We start from the raw sequence: 19,076 nt of genomic DNA on the forward strand, positions 1-19,076 counted from the left end.
TCCGGGGTCTCGATGGTCGGGGCACAGCAGATGGTCCGGGGGTCAGCGCGATGGGCCAGGCACGCACGGCCACGCGCACGGTCTGCGGCGCGGGTCGTGGGCGAGCGTTGCAATGCAGTCACTCGGACGGCGGTCTGAGCACTCGAGGACATCTACGGGGTGTGCGCCGAGAGTCATCGCCCATCATTACAGTCATAGATGGCGGTGTGCGAAGCGGTCCTTCCATCCCGGGTCGAGTTTTGCAGCCTGAGCATGGAGATTCCAACGACCCGGAGCGGGAGATGCTGCCCATGTTGAACCTGGTTTCAGTTGGTCCTACGGTGACAGGACCGATGCCAGTGAATGTCGAAGTGATCGGGGCACTGATCGGGTGTCGAATTGAGTCCACTCGTGCTGCCCGCGCATCGCGCGCGTACACCGGCGAAGCGGTTGCGCCGCTTGCAGCGCCCGACGTCTCGGTGCTTTACCGGAGCGAAGCGCCCTACTCACGGTGTTCGTTGTACGAGGGGAGGGGCCCGCCCTTTTCGGTCGGGACTGGCTGGCGCACCTCGGACTGGATCTCCGGTTCGTACCTCCAGATGTGCCAGTGCTCTCTTCGAGGCCTTCATCGAGTACCGAGGGCGAGGCTCTGGCGGCGGGGGCCGCGTCGATGCAGCGGGAGCGACCGTTCGTTGCTGCCTGCGGAGGTGATGTGCGGTTCGGGAGCGGCGAGAGCCGTATCAGCTCTCGCGATGAGTTCCCGCGCTTCGCTCGCGATGAGTTCCCGCGCTTCGGCAGCATTCGTGAGGCAATGCGCACCGGTGTTGTCCAGGCAGCTTCAACAGGTGGCGGTGAGCCCGTGGCGTTAAAGGGAGTCGCGAGTCACAACATCGAGTCGACAACCAAGAAGCGGACTCGTGATGTGGGTTGTGGGTTGTTGTTCATGGCATATGTGTTTTTCCTTGCTCTAGTGATGCAGTTTAACGTTGTTGAAATAAATGCCAGCAGTTCTCGTGTGAAAGTGGATTTGGCGGAGATCAGTCAATGGGGTTGGTATTATGATCAATATGATGTGGGGGCTTTGGGAGCAGTGGTGGCGAATAAAAAGGTTGGGTTGGCCTTCCATTGTCCCGGGCCGCAGGTAGTTGCTTTGTCATGTGCTGGGAGTTTATCAAAAGACCGCGCTGTACGGAAAAATGAGTTTGCAATGCTTCGAGTGATGTTCGTCGTGATTTATAACGAGCCTATGATTGAAGTGTGGTTTAAATGGAATTGCGACCGTCTAGCTGCCGTGTGGGTCTCGGAGATCGACTCGGAACCAAGACTGGTGCACTGGTCGGTGTTACCCCCACCTCTGGTTGCGAGCGCAGCTCTCTGTGTTCGCTCAAGGCCGTTTAGACGGGCGTTAGCGTCTCAACTGATTGTGGTGCGTGGGTTGTTTTGGAGCATTAAGTGCGTACAGCCAGCGGCGCTGTTCAGCGCCCCCGGCCAAGGTCGATCAAGGCTGCCGCTGGTGCCACGGCTTCCAGACAGCGGGCTTCCGGCCTCGGAATGTTTATCTACCTCTCGTCTGCCTGGGGGGAGTGGGCCGGAGGCGTTTGATGGTGCCGGGGGAGGTTGGCTCGAAAGATCACCACGACCTCGGCGAGGGCCATGTCAGCATGAGCCGCCTGGGGGCGTTTCTGCTGGGGATGGCTGCTGTGCTTTTCGCCTTGCTGCTTCATATCGGTAACGCGGCCAGAGTTTGGGAGGTGCTGTGTCTTCGGAATCTGGTCGGGGCAGCTCCATTAACGCGCTTTCACGCATTATATGATGTGGTGTGCTGTTATACTTCGCTGTTTTCATTTTATTTTCATGGTTATTATACCGAAGTCCTTAATGTTGTTTATGCTTCTTATAATGGTGATCATTTAATAATCATAGTTTTAGGGGGGAGGAGTGTGGTGGAGTCTGCGGGCCTACGGGGAAGGGCATGGTGGTGTGGGAGTGGTCGGAGTGGTCATCGTATCTGCAAGGGATATAAGGTGTGTGCGCCGCCTGAGGCGTCGTAGGAATGCAGTAGTCGAACGCGGCTTGTGCGTGTGCATACGTAATAAAGGAGAGCCACGGGCAGAGTACGCTCGCGCTCGCGCTTGTGCAACACAGCCCGGCTCGACTGTTCCCCCGCTCGTGTCTGCCTGCTACGCATCTTCTATCACTACACCACAATAAGGGTCTCATGTGTCATTGGAGTGGAGAGACTCTTCAAAGTCAAAAGGGTCTTTAAGGGTTTATTAAAAAAGTTTGAGATAATGAAGGAATTTAAATTATTTAATGGACTTATGGTTAATTCTGTTGCACTTGGTATGTATGAATGCCAAAGCTCTGAGCCACATATGCTGCCCACCGTGAAATGGTGTTTCAACATCGGGGCGGTGCAACATGGGGTCCACCCCTCTCTCCTCAACTGCCAATGTTGTCCATGCATTTTACTGCGACTGTTACAGATGCATCCCCATTCGATAATTATTATATTTTTAACCCCCATCAACCCTGCCTCAGGCAACTTCTTTCTGGGTTTCCATTTTTTCCTTCCACGTCTCTGTTTGAGAGTTTGCAGCTGTATCCATCTTGTTCACCTCCTGTATCTAACTCCCCTTACTCCAATTCATTCCCATGTCCCTCATCCCTCCACGTGTTCATCCATTTTGTCCCCCAACCCTGATATCAGTGTGTACCCCCCTCTGTTTTTACTGCTATTTTTGTTCTGTCACATCATGGTCCACTCTGTGTTCAAACTTCACCACGAGCCTCAACAGTGGATACAAAACAAATTCTAAATGTACAGACAATCAACGACTGTGAGACAAAGCACTGATTCTGCAATCACAACGTTGGATTATAAAAACATAAAATAACATCATTTCCCCAACAAGGAACTTCAATGCAGGAGGGCAGGAGGCCCATCGAAGCTTGTGCCATTATTACCAGACGATTGTTGTTTCTTCTTGGTTGAAGATGCAGCAGTTAACCTTGAAATAGACTTCACTGTGACTCCAACGTGGTTCAGGACATCGCGCTCCCACTCATAGCAGACACTCCAACCATGACGTCACGGAGTGTGTTGAAAGAAAAACATGTCAGAAGTGGGAATCGAACCCACGCCTCCAGAGGAGACTGCGACCTAAACGCAGCGCCTTAGACCGCTCGGCCATCCTGACTTGTTGATGTTGCTCGACATGTATGATTTTTGAGAATTTAAAGTTTGATTGCTTTTTGAAAAATTGTTCAACATTTTAACATTTGGAGGGAGAGAAAATCATTTTCTGACGATGCATTCATGGAGTTAATATATAAATAAATTCGATGCATCACCTTTACACGTGGGACTTGACTCTCAAACACGTGGGACTTTCCTCCTCAGCACGTGAGACTTAACTCTTAGCCACGAGGGACTTTCCTCTTTGTCACGAGGGACTTACCTCTTCAGCAAGTGAGACTTAACTCTTCCACGAGGGACTTTCCTTTGTCACGTGGGACTGGCCTCTTTATCACGTGGGATTTGCCTCTTCGACATGTGAGACTTGCTTCTTCGACACGTGGGTATTATGTCATTGTCACGTGGGACTTCTTTTTTGATATGTGGGACTTTCCTCTTTGACACTTTGGATTTGCCTCATTGTCACATGGGACTTTTCGCTTTGCGATGTGATTCTTGCCTCTTTTCCACGTGGGACTTGCCTCCTTGCCACGTCGGGCTTTCCTCTTCATCACGTGGGTCTTGGCTCATTGCCAGGTAGAAGTTCCCCATGCCAAAAACCAAGATAAGCAGAATCTGAAAAAAGAGAAATTAATTAATTTATTATATTTTCCACCCACATAGCTTGGTCCTGATGTGGTTTACTCATTGGGGGCCTTTGTATTATCACTGGTGTCCCTCAAGTGTTATTGCACAAGCCCCACAGACATGTGTAACAGGTTCCAAGGTGTCTTAAGGAACTATTAGGGTGCTAATCGGGTCTTTTGGGTCTTAGGGTCTTGAAGAGTCCCATAGGATCTTTAGGGTTTAAAGGGTCTTTGTGGTTGTAAAGGGTATTGGGGGTCTTTAGTGTCTTAAAATATCTGAGGGGTCTTTCGAGTTGTTGGTGTATTCATGGATCATATTGGTCAAAAATATCTTAAAGTTTTTATGGGTCTAAATGTTCTTCAGGGTATTTGGGGTATTATGGGTCTTTGGGGTTTTGAGGGTCTTTGTAGTTTTACGGGTCTTTTGGGGTCTTCAAGCCTTTCATGGATTTTCGGGATTTCAAGGGTCATAAGGATCTCAATAGGGTGATAAACCAATGTCACCCGCAGGGTGACCCGTATTTTGCCAAAAGGTGACCACTTGTGACTTCTTTAAGGTCACACTGAGGTGAACAGAGCTGCTATCCACCAGGAGCGACTCCTTGAGGAATATCTGCCTCCAAGAGATTCCGATGAGAATCGTTCAACAGAGTAACCATGAAAATGAACAGAGCTACTATACACCAGGAGCGACTCTTTGAGGAATATCTGCCAAAGAGAGATTCCGATGAGAATCGTTCTACAGAGTTACCATGAAAAACATGCTTTTGCCTCATAACGTCACCAAATGACGTCATAATGTCTTAAGCTTGACATACCTAGAAAGCACTCATCGAGGTGTTTAATTTGAGGTACTACACGATATGGTTCCTAAAACTTGAAAATTTGACCTTGGGGTCAAATATGTTTGACCTCAGGCGCTAAACATGAAGGTCAAGGCCAATCACCACCAAAAATTAATCAGCTGAGCGCCAGACCATGAACTATATTCCCATGAAGTTTGAAGACGATCCAATCAAAATTACTCAAAAAATAAGGGTTTCGTCGACTCCCCTGATTTGCGACAAAGTGACCTTGACCTTTGACGTTGACCTTCAAAATGTTATGCGCTGAAACGGACCTCTATAGGCCTCTGATATGCGAAGTTACAAAAATTTCCAATGACAACTGTGCTCTGCAGAGTGATTTATACGTGATTACAGACCAAAAAAACAAACAAACAAACAAAAAAAACATATGAAGGTCAAGGCCAATCGCCACCAAAAAATAATCAGCTGAGCGCCAGACCATGAACTATATTCCCATGAAGTTTGAAGACGATCCGATCAAAATTACTCAAAAAATAAGGGTTTCGTCGACTCCCCTGATTTGCGCCAAAGTGACCTTGACCTTTGACCTTGACCTTCAAAATTTTGTACACTGAAAGGGACCTCTATAGGCCTCTGATATGCGAAGTTACAAAAATTTCCGATGATAACTGTGCTCTGCAGAATTTTTTATACGTGATTACAGACAAAAAAAAAAAAAAAAAAAAAAAAAACATACAAGCTGACTTACATATCGTGCAAAAACTTCGTTTTGGCAACATAAATATACTGATTCTGGCTCACTTTCCCCCATGTTAATGAATGGGGGATTCTCAGCGATTCATATTTTTTCCCCTAAAAAATAAACCTTTTTATCCCAACCTGTTGAATTCGCTGCTGTTGAAACATCTAAAACATGTAAGTGAATGGAGATTTTAATAGCCTCCCCTTTTAGCCGAGGAGCGCTTTTTTCAAATCACCAATGCATATTGTTTAGTCACCATCAATTTCATTTATTCACAAATCACCAATGCACAATAATCACCACCTAAAATATTTAAAAATAAAACATTTGAATCTTTATATTTTTCAAGATACCCCTTTTGTGTCATTATGAAATGATATGCTTCTCTCATTGATCTCATCTGACCTCCCCCTGAGTTGTATATCATTTTGAGATTGAAGTAAATTATTTTTCCATTGTTCAATTGATAACCATCAAAGTTTTCAGTCCATTGAAGTATATTTATTTTTTTCTTTGCATCCTCGAACTTACTAGTTTTTAATTGATTTGATAATTTGTTTAATTTACCTTTGTTTTAGTTATTTTTTCAATAAGACGAATTTGATATTTTTCACATTCATTATGCTTTCCATTTATAAAGCAAGACAGATTTTCTCCACTTTTTAGTTTGATTAATACTTGGTTCGACCATTTATATATTGTGAAAAAGGCGGCGGTAGCCCTTAAAACCCCTAACCCATATTCTATTTCGTTAAAACTTGTATCCATATGGAACACAATCTATTATATACACTCTATCATACAATATCCATATGGAACACAATCTATTCCATTATCTAAAATAAATCTCTTATCGTCAAAGGCTCCTAATGCCTTTTTATTTACTTCTTCACTATATATCTTATGTTTATAACTTCTTGTTGTATTCATTTTCCTATATTCTTCTTTCTTATTCATAAAACAATTATAATAATTTCCAAAAGTTATTGATTTCTTTATTACATATTTCTTTATTCCCTTTAACAGTTTATCAATCTGATCACTATACTTATTATCGCATATGCCTTTGCTCTCAATCCAATAAACTCACTCATTACGTTTCCACCCAACTCATCCTTCACCTCCCAATAACCTTTTCATTCTTTTTTGAAAATAACTCACTCTTCTTCCTAAAATTACTTGTTTCATTTACTCTAATATTTTTCTTCATATCTTTATAAACATCATCAGTTTTTATATCTAGAATAAAACTATCAGTGTCCATATACAACAATGAAACATTTTCACCATACTCTTTCTTTAAGTCATTATACAAATAATCATACATCAATATCTTTGATAAATCAAGAACTGCTGTTCCAATATAAATTGGTTTATCCATTACAATACTTTCCTTTTCCAAATGAATAGCAGAAAAGTTCTCTGAAAAAACCTCTTCTCTCTCAAAACTTGGTTTATTTATCAATCTGGAAGCTTCTTTCCAAGATGTTGCAAATCTAATATTTTGCCTGTTTCGAACATTCTCCATTGTCTTGCCAAAGACAGCATTATTCATCAATTTTTAGAATTCCCCTTCAAATTTTACTTTTGTATTTGTTCTCATATCTGTATTGAATTTAATATACTTTTTCATCCAAGGTCTTTGTTTAAATTTTAAAACTCTATGAATTTTAGCTACTCTCAATCCTTCTCCCAAAACTGTTTCAAGCTTCTCTGATGCAAAACATATCCCTCTTTGTCATAGAATGTTGTTAATAACTGTTCTGTTGATTTGCCTATAATATTAAAACTTTTATGATAATCGCTTAACCATTCTTTCTTTGGGGTTTCTTTCTCACATGCAAAAGGAAGGTCTTTATGCTTTTTATGAAGATCACTTGGGTACCTCAAATCAACTTCAAAATAATAACCTTCTTCTTCCTCATTCAATTCCTCTTGAGAAGAAATAACAATATTCATCAAAGTCTTTTCATAATCCTTTTCTTCCACCCACCCTAATTTACCATAAGGCAGAGATTGAGACATTGCCCATCCATACAAATTATTAGCATCAAAATACATCAAATAATTACTATCTTTTTCACTATCATAATTTGGAAGATATTTATTATTTGCTTTAGCATATCTTTTTGAACATACTTTTGATATTCCACCTCTCTTAGACTTCTCAATCATCAAAAGCATATCTACATCACTGATTAAATATTTCTCGTGTTTTGTCATTTTCAACATTGCACTCCAAGCTAAACCAGAAGCTGTGAAATAGTGGGCAGGATCTAATCCATAACAATTTTTATTATGACAGAGTGATCTCAAAGCTTCAAACACATCAGCTAACAATAAAACATCTGTTTTTAGATACAAATCATGATATTCTCCAAGGTTTTTTATCTTAAATATTTTCCAAATTTCTTGTGCATGTTTATATTCCTTATCACGTATCTCTTCTTCATAAAGGTTATTATAGAAACTTTATTTTGAAGGAAGTTGTGATTCTTTAAATCTCATAAATGAATCCATATAATCATAAGGATAAGTTCCCTTACTTGTAACAATTTTCTCTTTACTTTGAATTTCATTCCTTGTTTGAATTTCCTCTCTAGTTAGAATTCCCTCTTTAATCAGAATTTCATCTTTAATCAGAATTTCCTCTTTAGTTAGAATTTCATTCATTGTTCAAATTTTCTTTATAATTAGAATTTCATCTTCAGTTAGAATTTCTTCATTAATTTCCTCATTAATTAGAATTTCCTCTTTACTTTGAATTCTCTCTTTAATCTGAATTTCCTCTTTAGTTAGAATTTCCTCTTTTGGAAAGAATGAATTAAGATTTGGAAAAGAGCCCGTGGAGCTTATATTTGATGCTCGGTAGGCTCGTGGTGTTCCCATAAACTTGTAAGAATCTAGAAACCTAATACGAGTTAAAGGTTTTGTGAATATCATTTTTTAAATGAAATATATTTTGACTTGTGTTTGTTATGGCAGAAATATTCCCTGGTCTTTTTAAAAGTTCATTTATAAATAGATGATTTTCATAGTTGGTGCTGTTTTGAAGAAAGGCTGGAATAAAAGAAGGAAATTTATAATTAAGATTACAACAGGAATGAGCGGGACCTCTATATTTACCAGTAAGATGACAATGATCCCTAACTTTGACCTCTCCCTCAATTTCCTCCTCACAAATATGACATTTATTGTTCTTTTTAAATTCTAATTTTTCTTCTTCGGTTAATTTCATTGGTTCATTTGTGTCTTTCATTCATTTAGTTTGTCTTATACATTCCTTTTCTAATTGTTTTACAAACTCTTGTCAAGCTTTTTTCCAGTATAATGTTCAAGTTTATTATACTTTTCTCCAACAGATGATTTGATATAATAACAGAAACCACAAGGAATATGTTTTTGATATTTATTTGAAAATGATTCATTTGGATTAGGAGAAGCAGTATTTATCTTTTTAAGGATACATTCAAAATCAGCGTATAACACAAATGGGTGCATGATAGATTTATTATAATCTTCAAAATAAATTTTTTCAGCAGGGTTAGGCATTGTAATTACAGCTGATTTATGATTACTACATTATTTTGATTGTTGTTCTAATCGTTCTTTTGTATGAAATGAATTAAGACCGCTTACAAGGATATATTTTGTTTGCTGTTCTGAATACCTGAGAAGAGATTAATCTTGACAAATTATTGATGTATGTATAATGTGAATTCTTTCCAACACTAAAATATAAAAGATCAATGTGTGTTTCTTCATTTCTCTCTGTAATCTTTAATACCTGAACTTTATTCTCTCTAGTTAATCCATACACATGAATAGAAAGATTATTCTTTTTCTCAAATTTAGGAATATCTGTTAGTGGCATTGGGAATTTAAAATCTTTAATGTCCAAGATATTCTCATATTTCATATATTGTTTTACTCTTTCAGAATTACAATCTGGTGGATGTAAGTGAGCAAGAACAGACCAGAGAAAACATTTATTATCATTGTTCTTCATATTAACAACTGCCTTCTTTAGTTTTATTTATTTTGGTAATTCAATATAAGAAGAAGCTTTAAGAGGGTCTGATTTTGGAATGTGTATATCGAAAAAGAATGTGTATATCTAAAAATATTTTTTAAATATTAAATCCACTTCCTACTACTGTATTATCAACATCCTCCTCTTGTCTTGATAGTTCTTCATAAACATCGCATCTTACAAAATCTTGAAATGATGTTTTAAAATGAAGATCTGTTCTCATATAAGGAGTTTGATCTTCATCTTGTCTTTTCATATTCATTTTCACTCCCATATAAACTTTAAAGTTTTCAGTTCTTTTAATGTCTTTTTAATAACTTTTTCAACATCAGGTTTCACTATTTCAATTGATTCAGCTAGTGATGATGGACCGGGTTCTCCAAATTGAAAAATCCTTATTTTAATATGATTCTTAAAAGCTCCATCAGTGTTTTCAATATAATAGTCTCCCTTTACTTTAAACTCATTCTTCTTGTGTTTTTGTGATTAAACGTGCTTCTTATAACTACTCTTCAAAACATCCTTTGAGCAGATATCACAAGGTTTTGTTTCCAACTCAAGAGGAGATATTTGATAAAATAGATTAAATGTGTGTTTGTTGGTTTGAAGGTGTTTTTATAATATTTATATTCGTGATTACAAACATCGCAGTATGTTGTATTCACCATATTTATATCATAAAACTTTGCTTAAACTAAAATTTTCTTGATGAAAATTTCGTTTAATTTATAGGTGAATCTGTGCTTAAAACCATTTTATCCTCTAACTTTTTTCACTTTATAACTACAATGTTTCAAGACACAAAAGACAAGTTTCAATCAATCTCTTCATTTGTTAAAGATACTGAGAAATATGTCAAGGATGTAAAATTGAACAAAGATAAATATAACAACTATTGGATAAAAACAATTATGGCGAATAATATGAGTTCTTCAATTTCTTTCAGTGGAAGGTCTTTTAGTATACCTGGAAGAACATCAATTAAAGTATCTCTAACAAAACTTTCTCCTCTCCTTCTGGCAATATATTCAAAACTAGAAAAAGCAATGAAACAAGAAAATGTTTCAAAAAACAAAAACCTTATGGATGAAGCTTTAGAAAAAAAAAGATAAGACCATGTGTAATATGCAAGGAAAAATTTGTATTTTTTTTTCAACAACCCTAAAGATGTAAATCCTGATGAAATAAAGGATGTTAATATCAGGTGAAATGACATTTTGTTCAATAGTCGTTAAGGATCATTTTAAAATTACCTTTAATATAAAAAATGTTGTAGTTGAATTTGGTAATGAAAAAAAGTACATAGATATCGATGGTAATGTTGTTTCTACTAATAAAATATGAGTCAATATTCAACTGAAGAATTTGAAGATTATGAGAGTGATTATGATTCCGAGAGTTTGTGTTCAAACGACAGTTATGATACTGAGAGTTTGTGTTCAAACGACAGTTATGATACTGAGAGTTTGTGTTCAAACGATAGTTATGAAATTAGTTTTATAGAAGATACTGAAGATGAACTTTAGTTTAAGTAAAGTTTTACTATATAAATATGCTAGATTTTGAGCCTCTTGAATTCCCTGATTCTCTATATGACAATTTTGAGAATTGTCCTGCGTGTGAAAGATGGGGATTAAACACAGTCAAAAGCCTATAAACAATGTATATTCTGTGATTATCTTCTAATTGATGATAATAAAAAATATAAAAAAGAAAATAATTATTTAACATTTACACCAAAAATGAATTACTTTACAAGATTGATTAGAGAAATGAATGCAAAGTATGAGGGTGATAACACACCTTTCCTTACAAGGGAAGAAACTGAACGTATTAGAGAAATGTTCAAAGGATTGTTGTTATATATTATTCACGATTGTCATTTTCAGGGAAATATCAACACAAGATATTGCATAAATAAAATAATAGATTTTCTTGAAATTAAACCTGAACTTAGGATAAAATATAGTTTCTAAAAAAGCCAATAATAAATTAAATAACCCGTTTTCCAAATATATAAATGAATGATTTTTTACCCATTTGGGAAAATAAGATAAAATGTAACAACCATAAAAATCTCCCAAATTCATTAAGATGCCTCATAGTTGGTTCAAGCGGATGTGGAAAAATAAAGATGTTCAACCTGCTTACTTTTGAAGATGCTCCTGACTCCCAACTTTTTAGATTATGATAATTTAATAATTTTCCCAAAGTCGAGTTTTCAACCAGAGTATCAACTACTCTCACAAGGTTTTAATGCTGGTCTTCAAAATGAAGATAAAATCAGTTTATTTGAACTTCAAAAAAACCTAAATGATTATAACATTGAAGATATAATACAACTATTTTGTGATACACAGAGATGTAAAAAGAAATCAAAACCGATAACTTGTATTCTTTGTGATAATACAGATGATATACCGTCTCCCCAAGATTTGGATAAATCAAAAAAGAACCTCGTTATCTTTGATGATTGTGTTAATGAGAGAAACCAAACGGTAATGGAGAGCTACTACACAAGAAGGAGACATTCTTCTTGTAATTAACCTCCGCTATCGAAGATGGACGGAGGTTACTGTTTTCACCCCTGTTTGTTTGTTTGTTTGTGAACAGTATTACGGAAAAACTCCTGGACGGATTTCGACGAAACTTGGTGGTGGGATTACGTATGGTCCAAGGATCATGCCATTAGATTTTGGACTAATCCTATTTGAATTTTTGTTTTTGCATTTCTACATGTTTTAAGTGAGTTCCAACCCCCCCCCCCCCAAAAAAAATTGTTAGAGAAAAAAAAAACAGAAAATTTTGCAACTTTTTTTCAAAAAAAATTCGATTTTATTTGAAAAATATTTGAATTTTTTTTTTTGCATTTCTACATGTTTTTAGTGATTTCCAACCCCCAAAAAAATTTGTTAGAGAAAACAACAACAACAAATTTTGCACCTTTTTTTAAAATTTCGATTTTTTTTGGCATTTCTACATGCGCATCGATCTAGTTTAGTTTATTCAATCGGGGTTCAGTAGAGTCTGTTCCGTTTTGACCTACAATGAATAGGATATCAGGTTCACTTAAGTGACCCAGCAGTATTGGCGGCGGAGGTTTTGCACTCTACCGAGTGCTCCCCCTCGAGTTGTATTTATCTTCGTTAATCATACTTTCAACTTCCTCGTCGTTCCATCAGAAACAATGCTAATACTTTTATTTTATTCAAGTTAAATTCAATAGATATAAACAATTTTTGGAGAGATAATTGTTCTGCATTATGTAGTAAAAAGGAATTTGGGGATTACATGAAGCACACGACTGAAAAAGATAAATATATTATTGTGAAACAAGATGAGATATTAAATGATATTTTCCAATAAATAAATGGATGTGAAAGAAAGAGCAAGAAGATTTAAGGAACATCAAGAGTTGGTTTCAAAAGTTGTAAAACAACAGGAAGACATAAAGAAGAAACGCAGACAGAAACTAACGGGTGAAGAAGCATTTGAAAGAAAACAAGAGAAAATTTAAAACCACTTTTAAAAACTTCAAAAGAAAAAATTATAGATGTTTCCACAGTTCCCACAAGAGAATATACTCCTAAAAAACTTCAAATGATAAAAGATTTCAGTCAAATGATGGAGGAAGAATTAGAGCTTATAGGAGAATTAGAATATGATGATGAAGGATTATTTCAACAACTGGAAGAGATTAATCGACCCCCTGATTATATTGTGAATGCTCTTCAAAACAATGAATATTCAGCAGATTCAAAAACCAAAGCAGGGCTCATCCCAACAGAACAACCAGCAATATTTCATCTTGTTCAAGAAAAGGTATTGATATTTGATGATGAATTAAAGTTCTTGAGTTCTGCTCAACCCCCTGTTAAACTAACTCCGAGATTAATGTTTCTTCTCACAAAATATGGAAGACAAGGTTCAACTGTGAGGTATGAATGAAAGTATATTGATAAACCATTAGATATGAAAAATAATGATGATAGAGTATATATTGATCTGCTGAACACTAAATTATAGGGTTAGTATTTCTGGTAAAAGTAGGAAGAATGAGAAGGCGAAACACATTGTTCAGGATTTAAGTATCCTTGGTTCAGGTGTTAGTTTTCTTCCAAATGACCCATCACAATTAGTTAATGGACTGTTATTGCTGTTAGGTAGTAAGAAGGCTGGAAATAACAATTCTTTTAATGAAGCATCAACCATTTTCGACCAGTTGATGAACATGAAAATAATGAATAAATCTCAATATAAAGACATTTTATCTCATATTAAATAATATGAGAAGCACAATCCTGAGTTTTAATTCACAACAAGCGACCACACATCTTCATTCCCATACCCACTACAACTTGACCCAACAAAAGAATATGAGGCATCTTTATTGTCCATGGAAACTTATAATACCTTATTTAATATAACTGAGAAAAATGACAAGTTTAGTTATAATCTGGGAAGTGGATACAAAACTATAACAGTCTCACCCGGAGCATATGAGATTTCTCAAATATCTTCCGAAATTGCTCGTCTTATGAAAGAACAGGGTGATGAACCAAAAAATATTGTTATAGATATTCAAAAACATACTTCAAAATCAACGATTAAACTTAAAAATAACTACAAGGTTGATTTCACAATTGATAATTCATTTCGAGAGTTATTTGGTTTCTCCTCAAAAAAGATTGAAACTAATGGGACGTTTTACAGTGATAATATCATTCAAATATCCTCAGGAATAAATTCGGAATTAATTCACTGTGATTTGATTGATGGTGCTTATAATGATGGAATTAGAACAAATACAATATTTTCATTCAGCACATACTCAACCCCAATTGGTTATAAATTCAATATGGAACCCAAAAATCTGGTTTATCTCCCTGTGTCAGGAAAAACCATACACAGAGTAAATTTTAGGATAACCGACCGAGATAATCGTATGATTTTTTTTCATGGAGAAGTTATATCCATCAGAATTCACCAGCATGAAATAGTTTTCCAATAAATAAATACGATGGTTATTGTGAGGAAACATGAGTTGGGAAAATATAAAATAATTGCAGGGGATGGGATGTTCCTTTCCCCATACCACAAGAGTGAAGGTATGTATCTTGGTGGAGGATACTATAAACCCAAGAGACAAAGGGTTGTCGGACATCAATTTGGAGGAGATGGGATAATTGATACTCTCATGGGTATCGGTTCAACTATTCTTAAACATAAACACCTAATTGGTTCAACTGCTTCTGCTGTGGGAAATGTAGGTGCTTTACAGGTGCTGTAAAGAGTATAAAAGATGCCCAAAAGGAATCTCATAAATTACAAGCAATAAAAGAAATTAAGAAAGGCAAAACTCAGTTGTCTCCCCAAGAACGACAGAAAATAATTCAAATACTTGGCTCAGGGTTTCAAAAGTTTTAACATCTTTTTTCCTCAATAAATACAAGTGTGGAAGCAATTGATAGTATCGATGATTTGGATGATACTATTATCATCTCAAACTCCACTAAAAATGAAGATTACTTCAAGGTAAATGCAATAACTGGAACAGACTGGAATGCAAACGGTACAAAAAGTTTTGAAATAAATAATCAACAAACTTATTTGAATCTATCCGAAAGTTTCTTGTGTAAATTTAAATTCACAAAGGCTGGGAATAACACAAACGCTACACTCGTAAATGATTTCTTCTGGAAAATGTTTGATAGTGTTCGTTTGTATATTGGAACACAAGAAGTTGAAGCAGTTGATTATGTCTCTGCTGTATCTGAAATGATGAAATTTACACGATATACATTCAGCGATAGAATGGGAAAGGGGGCTGTCGAAGGTTTTATTTCTGATATGTCAACGGGAACAAACACAGACCCTGGATATACTCAAAGAAAGGAGCGTATAATGATGATACAAAAGCAGTTAATAGTTTTACTGTGGCAGTTCTTCTTAAAGGTATATTTGGATTTTGTGATCATGATAAAGTTCTGTATGGTCTTAAAATTAGATTTCAACTACAAAGGAATGATAATGAAAATAGATTACTTTTTGGTGTTGCTAGTGCTTTTGGTGATCAGAATAAATTTGTAATTGATGAAATTAGTTGGTAATTAGTGAATATACTCCTAATCTTAAAACAGAAGAGATGTTGAATAGAAGACTTAACACAAAGAAACCACTCTATGTATCATATCTCAAAATAAGATGTCAACACGTTAAACTAAACCAAAACATTTACACATGGAATTTGGGTGTTCTGGAAGGAAAGCCACGATATCTGTGGATCATTTAAAAACAAAAACAGATGGTGATACTGCTACAGATACAAATAATGCATTGAGTGATAATGCTAAGGTGACACAACTTCGTGTTTCTCTCGATGGAACATTTTATCCACGAGATAGATTGGAAATTAATTGGGGAAAAAGTGATTTTGCTGAAGCATACAAGTCTTCCCAAAAGGTGTGCGAAAGTAATGGAAATAAAGAACCTATTTTGGATGTGACAGCATTTAAAAGTTTGCATACAATCTATGCGTTTGACCTGAGTGCTCAAAAGGAAACTATAAAGTCTAATCGAGTGGGTACTGCCCTATACATTGAAAGAGGAGAGAGTGAATAAGTTGATATATATTGTTTGCTTTTGGAAGAAACAGAATTACAGATTCATACAGATAATGGTGTTATGATTAGTCTCATGTAATTTTTTGTGAAATAAATGAGTGGCAAAGTACCAGCTGGGGTATATGTTCATCAAATCAATCTTCATAAACTATCATCTTGTGTTCAAAATCAAAAGCCTTGTATGATTAACGTTAATACAATTCAGAGAAAAGGAGCAGTAAGAATTGAGGTTTTGCTCACAAGAGAACAGGTTAAAATCTTGAACGATGCTGGCTCACTTAAAATTAAAATGACAAAACCAATGTTGAAAAAATATTCAATAAGAGAGACGAGTGGAGGATTTCTCCCATTTCTAATTCCTTTATTTGCTGGTTTAAGTGCGGTTTGAGCATTGACGGGTGGTACTTCAATAGCGGTGAAAACTGCCAACGAAAGGAAGGCTCAACTACGGGCTCAAAAAGAATTGGAAAGACATAACAAAGAGTTGGAGAAACAAATTAGTGGAAGTGGTGTAATTGTAGATTTTGCTGAAAAACTTGAAAGTCTGCCTGATAAAGCGAGATTGTTAGTTGGAGATATGCTTTCTTCTATCGCACAAGCAGGTGTAAAATTAACTAAAAGGGGTAATGGATTATATCTTTCTAATAAATAAATGAGCATTGATGAGTGGTTTAAAGAATTTGGAAAGAATACAACATCAAATTTACAACTTGTCAAATATTGTAAGAAATTAAAAAGGTCATAATGCGGTTATTTGTATGAGAGATGAATTAACAAACGTGCCTAAACATACAAAGAATATTATTATGAACTTAGAAGATAATAATGGGAACGGTTCTCATTGGGTTTGTATTTTTAATAATCAAGCCAAATATTATTTTGATAGTTTTGGTCTTCCACCACCTGTTGAAGTCATAAAATTCTTACAGAATGGTGTTTATCAAATATTTCAAGTCCAAGAATTAAATTCCAAGTGTTGTGGTCAATTATGTCTGTATGTGTTATTTCAACTCAACAAAAATAATTTTTTATGACATTATTTTTAATCTAATATAAATGACTTATTTTGGTAAAGATGGTTCTATCTTTGGTGTATCCCAAGAACTGGATATTGATTTATCAAATTATTACACAAAGGCACAAGCTGAATGACAGAAATATAGTATAACAAAAAATATTAATATGAAAAATGCTTATAAATTAAAAAATTATCCAAGCCCGACTGACACGAATGACTTTGTGAGATTAAGTGATTTATCACAATATATATCCTTAAATAAAACGGCCGTGTATTCCAAGGATACAGAAGTGATGATTTTATCTCCAGGTCATACAGAATTCACAGTTCAACTTAAAATAATTTTTTTATAAAGAAGGGCGTATCGTTTGTATGAGAATAGAACAATGGGGGTATGATATGAATGATTTAGGGTATAATTGGTCATTTAAAATTGACCAAGAAGACCTGGAACAATTAAATCAGTCTCGTAAGGAAGAATATTATCCACTTGGTATAGACTATAGAGAATAGTTTTGTGGAAGCACAATTAGTAAACAACAAATAAAAGAATTTAATAAGGGTAAATATAATTATGGTTTTGCCCTAGTTTATATCATGAAAACAGAAAAAAACAGGATTATACATAATAAGTAAGGAAATACAAAATGATTTAACTATGGGAAGATGGGGAGGTGTTTCGTGTCATAATATTCTTCTGTCATATATGTCTAATACATAAATGACAGCAAGAAGGCTTCAAGAAAATTATCATTTCTGTGTCCAAGCATACCTTCAAGAAAAGGGTATTCGGTATTTTAATAAATATGTTCTACAACATAAGAATGTGGTATTTTCAATAAAAGATTGGCATTATGCTGATGTTGATAAACCAACAACTTTGGATTTAATTAGAATGTTAAATAATGAAGAAATTATAAAGTTAAGAAAATGTAAGGCTCTTTTAGAAAATCAGAAGAAATTTTATTGGTTTCCTGTTGTAAAAAAAATTATTTTGGATACAGGAATAACAAGAAATCCCGATGAATATATGTATGATATTCTATGGGGTGTAAGTGATTCAAGGATAGTAAGGGATGGAAGAAGAGAGAGAAGAGGAGGAAAAGGAGAAGAGACAGAAGGAGGAGAGGGAGAAGAGAGAGAAGGAGGAGAGTGAGAAGAGAGAGAGAAGGCGGAGAGGGAGAAGAGAGAGAAGGAGGAAAGAGAGAAGAGAGAGAAGAGAGAGAAGGAGGAGAGGGAGGAGAGGGAGGAAAGAGCGAGAATAATAAATATGAAAATATGGAAACCAGTGAGATTAAAAACGATTGGGGGTATTACAGAAAATAAATGAATCTCAACGTACCGAGGAGGAAAACAAAGAATTGACAAGTCTATTAGCAATATTTTTGACAAGACTATTGACATCGTTTTCAAGGGCAAGATATTGACGTTAATTAAAGTTTTTCATTTTTTTCTTAAATAAATGTAGGAGAGAGTAAAGACGTTTCTAAGGATTCTTTATGTTTTAAAAATTAAGATTCAAATGTGCATGTTGGAAACTAAAAAGGTTTTTGCACTCTGTAGGAAGTTTTCTCATAAATAAATGTTATTGTCTCAAATGTAAAAAGAAAACTAATACTAAAAATATCTCGTATTTTAAAAGTAAAAATAACAGGGTTATACAAAAAGGTATATGTTCGGTGTGTGGTTCAAAAAAAAGTCAATTTATTTCCAAACACAAACTCAGAGGAGATATACAAAAGTTTTTATCAGGAAGTAAATTTACAACTACTGGAATAACAGGGGAATTACATCTACCAGGGTATTCTTTCTGTGGTCCAGGCACAAACTTCGATAAAAGATAAGATGAGGCAGACAATCCTAAACCATGGATTAAACCCATCAATAGGGTTGATGAAGTGTGCATGAGACACGATATTGATTATGGGAATACCACAACTTTGGAAGAAAAGCATGAAGCTGATAGAGAAATGTTGTATAGTTTGTCTTTGATACAAAATCCAACTTTGAGAGAAAAAGTTGATAGGTTCATCGTGAAGAAGATGAT

The 19,076-nt window shown here is 35.8% G+C and overlaps 1 non-coding gene across 1 annotated transcript; it reads right to left on the reverse strand.

Annotated features, from left to right (window-relative positions):
- Positions 1-3,096: 3,096 nt before the first annotated feature.
- Positions 3,097-3,179, reverse strand: TRNAL-UAG (transfer RNA leucine (anticodon UAG)). Its single transcript has one exon. It is a non-coding gene; the product is annotated as a tRNA-Leu (tRNA).
- Positions 3,180-19,076: the final 15,897 nt, after the last annotated feature.

Source organism: Eptatretus burgeri, chromosome 2 (genome assembly GCF_056783735.1).
Source record: "Eptatretus burgeri isolate ZD-2024b chromosome 2, Ebu_testis_v1, whole genome shotgun sequence".
NCBI classification, from domain to species: Eukaryota; Metazoa; Chordata; class Myxini; order Myxiniformes; family Myxinidae; genus Eptatretus; species Eptatretus burgeri.